Consider the following 4,451-nt stretch of genomic DNA (forward strand, 5'->3'; position numbering starts at 1 on the left):
AACCCTGTACAGGGTCGCTATGAGTCAGAACCGACTCCACAGCACACGACAACAACAATTCTCAAAAGATGGGTTTGAAGTATAACAACAATTGTGAAAATGGAACAGTCCCAGGCAAAGTTTTGTTCTGTTGTGCATAATGTCCCTATGAGTTGGAAAGAACTCGATGACACCTAAAACCACCAATAATAATCATCAAAAGAATTCCCTAAAGTGGCTTTGTTGCCACATTCATTTGACATGAGTCAAGTGAGGTACAAAAATGTAAAGCAGGTGATTTGTCCCCCCAATCCCCCTCCTAAGACAAACCAACCTATTACCATGGAATCATTTCAACTCATGGTGACCCTATGTTTTACAAAGTAGAACTGCATTGGCTTTGCTTTTATGGGAGTATGTTGCCAGGTCTATCTTCTCTGGCACCTCTGGGTGGCTTCAAACTGCTGAACTTTAGGTTAGTGTTGAAGCACAAACCACTCACAAAACCTAGCCCATGGCATAACTGGCTTTTGAACCCAAGTTTATCTGACCCTGCAAACCATCTTGACAACCTTCAAGGTCAGCTACCTCTCTAAGTGAGTTTCTGATGGCAGAGACATCGCTGTGCAGAGGCACCTAAAAGTGGTTTAAGATCACTGTCCAATGCATGGATCTTTTTTTTTTTTTTTTTTCTCTCTCTTTCATTAAAAACCCTTTTGGCAGTCAGGCGCTGACTCCTGCAAGCAGATGGAAGAAGTACAGGTTTACACCATAAACTCTGTTTGCACACGTCTAAAATGATTCATTTACTGGGTTAGCAAAGGTTGTTTTAAGCCTAGTGACACCTGTAAAGGAAAGTTATGTCCCTGCTCTTTCTTTTAAATCTGAAATTCTTACTTACTGGCCTGGTTTGTTGCAAACATCCATGTGTCATAAAAAATATGCTGCTTTATAAACCATATCCTTCCTGTAGGAGATTACAACATTTTTTATTGCCCATCTGAAGCTCTCAGAGCTTTGTTTCTTCAGAACCTATCCCAGTTACAAAGAGATGTGAGTTTTACTTCAAAGGAAGCAGCTACGACATCTACACTTGCGGAACACAAAACCACATCTTTAAGATCTGTTGATGACTGAGACCTCACTCACTTCTGCCTTTGCTCTGTAAAGACTTACTGCTCACGTAATAACACATCCACTTTACCCCATCGCTCATTTCAGCAGTGTATGCAAACCAGTTGGAAACGTAGTGCGTCAGACTACGTAGATTTTTAAGTCTTTTCTTCCCCAAATCCACTGGAAGAGCTTCCTGATTCTTGGAAAGCCACAGATTCTGTTGAGTTTAAACCTGCGGGTTAAGGAATTCATTGCTTACATCTGTACAGTTTGGAATTTTCAATAGCACAGTTGCATGTTTTAGTGAGAAAATTTGAAGGGAGTAAAAGGATTCTACTCACTCTTTAAGAGAGTCACCATGTAACATTAGTGTTTGATGTCTGTAAAAGAAATTCTCACCCTACACTACATGAAAGACTATGCTTGTCTCCAAACATGATGATACATTTTCATTCCCATGTCCACTTGTAGTTTATCAAGTGCTTTTAATTTATGATATGCATTGGTGACATCATGTGGGTACTTGAAATTATACCCCAGGTTCAGTCCTGTACTTGTTTCTGAACATGAAAACTAAGGTAGAGAAGCTTTGCTGGCACTGAATTAACTAAAAATATAATGATAAAATCATAGTATTCTACTCCCCAAAAGATTCTAGACAAAACAGAAAGATGAGCAACTACATCTAATCCAGCTGGGAAACTGAAATTTACAACAGCAGCTTTTGTTCGAGAGTTTTGCTCAACTACACCAAGCAATAGTTTGACAATCCACCGTTCTAAGACTAAGTGTTTCACCCTGAGTGTTTTCTTAATGACTTTTCATAAGTTCAGCATCTCACCTTAAATATAAATATCACGTCCACGGTATGAGATGATAGTGTTGTGTAGGGGTCTCTGCCAGGAACGTACACAAGTGAGAACAACCAAGGAATATCATGTTGGATGCCAAAGAGACTTTGCAGTCCAAATGCCTTGGGTTCAAATCTAGACCATTATACAAGCTGACCCTAAAGCCTTGGGTAATGTATGTAAACTTTTTAAGCCTTACTCTTCTTAATCCCTAGAGTGGAGGTCATAACATCCTTTCCTCTAAGGTTTATTGCAAGGAGCTCTGGTAGCATAGTGGTTACGAATCGGGCTGCCTGCTGTTCTGCAGTAGAAAGATGAGGCTTTCTGCTCCCGTAAAGATTTATAGCCTAAGAAACCATGTACTGGGTCGCTGTGAGTCAGAACTAACTCCACGGCACATAGCCACCACCACCAGAAGATCAAACTATTGAATGTAAAACACTTAACTGGTGGCCCAGGTACTAACTAATAAGCACAACTATCATGCCTCTATAGCGGAGCTGTGTTCATCCTATTACAGTGTTTCAGTCAGAAAACCGGAAGTGTGGACTAAGGAATCAAGAGCAGGAGAAAGCTTTAGTTAAGGATGGCTTCCTCAGTTCTGCCTTGGGCAGCTTGGTGATGGTAATGGAGCAAGAGAAGGTGAGTACGAGAGTGAGAGAGAGATTGACTAATTGTACAATGCATTTGTCTTGTCTATCCATGAGTCCCCTGGTCCTAATGAGTTTCCTGATACTTAGTAAGCAATATAATACATATATGATTCAGTAAACAACTAAAGGAATGAAAGAATAAGTCATGCACTGAAATAGGTCCCTAACCTAACAGGGTGATATTCAATATCCATATTTGACTTGGATGCTTGATCTAAATAAATACACCTTAGAAAAGATTCTTATCAAAAATACATAAATATCCACCTAGCATTTACACCCTGTATCAATGGCTGGAACAAAAGACTTATCTAGCATTTCAAGCATGGCAAATGAGACGCATGATGGGCAACATTACCTGGGACAGATCAGGGAATTGTTCCGTTATCAGGTGTAATATGCTAAGGACAACAGGCCCTTTCTTACCCCACATTTCACGTTTCTGTTAGATGTGCATGATTCGAAGAAGCCATTGGCCTCTGACAGAGACCTTGTCAACTTTAAGTTCATAGTGCTTTTCCTCACCTGTACCCTGGGACTCAGAAATAGCATAGGGCCATCCACTCACTATAATTCATCTCTTGGGTCAGCGCCAAGTCAGTGGTAGTGTGGTTACATGAAAGTGGCTTGAACATTTGCATGGAGAGATCTTTAATTTAATGTCTACGTTAGGTAACTCTTCTCAGATGTGACCTTAAACATCTCTATTCCTAGAGTAAATGCATGTCCTGTTTTGTGCTCAATTTTCCTTTGCTCTCCTGAGAGAAAATCTTTTCTTCCATACCATTGTAGGCAACCAGATCAGCTGTCTGCTACAAGACAACACAGCCATTTTTACAGAGACACCAGGCTCTCGGAAGTAAGATGCTATTGCAAATGTGTATCTGCAGTTGCGATTTCCTTATGAGAGCAGTCTAAAATGTGGGAACCTGGATACTCTATCCCAGAGCTGCTTGTCTCAGTGAAGAAGTGGACAAAAGAGGTGTTTGCAGTTCTAGAAGAGGTTTCACAGCCTTTTAGAATTCCATGATTGGTTGAGTGTAAATGAATCATGGGGTTTTTGAAGAATAAAGATCAAGGTCTTTTGCAAAATCAACTAGCTTTGATATTTGAACAGATGGAATGCTGTCTCTCCATATGTCTGGGCTTCGAATCAGTCTAATATTCCTTTACATTCTTTCTTTTTTAGGTACACATTCTTTAGAAAACATGGGAAACAGTTCTCTTTTAAGAAAACAACAACAATTATACATTAAAGAGCCATTTGTTAATATGCATGAGTTGGCAGCATACAATTTAACACAAAATTAGCAGCTGATGATTTTGGAAAACAATAATTTTTTCTTTGTAAGAAAGCCACACAATGGCCTTGTCCGTTCTCTGTAGGACAATTGCACAGTGTGGTAATGGATCAAGATTACATCACTCACATCCCAGGCCAGCTCAGACCAAGCAATGTATTAATGGTGCCTTTTTCCAGGAGTGAGACCTTAAAAACATGTATTCATATTTACAGTTAAATACAGGACCGGGCAGTGTTTGGTTTTGTTGTGCATAGGGTCGCTATGAGTCAGAGACAACTGAAGAACATGTAACAACAATGACACAGTTGTTCCAGGAACCACTGAAAACAAAATGAAGTCACTCTGTGATCCCCTAAAACTCCTCTGGGATCCAGCAGGTTTAGAGTGGGGCAGAGTTAGGGGATCTAAAAGTTGATGTCTCTGGTGGGAAATTTAAATTTTATCCCTGTTCTTCTTAGTGGACCAACCAAGATTCTCTTTGCCTTCTAAAGGCTGTTGTGAGCTCTTGTCTCATTCATTCATTCTCTTCTTTTTTCTTTTCTCTGTGT

The 4,451-nt window shown here is 40.0% G+C and overlaps 1 pseudogene; it reads left to right on the plus strand.

Annotated features, from left to right (window-relative positions):
* Window positions 1-3,564, plus strand: part of LOC102819886 — a 10,160-nt pseudogene extending 6,596 nt beyond the window's left edge.
* Window positions 3,565-4,451: the final 887 nt, after the last annotated feature.

This window comes from Chrysochloris asiatica, unplaced genomic scaffold (assembly GCF_000296735.1).
Source record: "Chrysochloris asiatica unplaced genomic scaffold, ChrAsi1.0 scaffold00056, whole genome shotgun sequence".
Lineage (NCBI taxonomy): Eukaryota > Metazoa > Chordata > Mammalia > Afrosoricida > Chrysochloridae > Chrysochloris > Chrysochloris asiatica.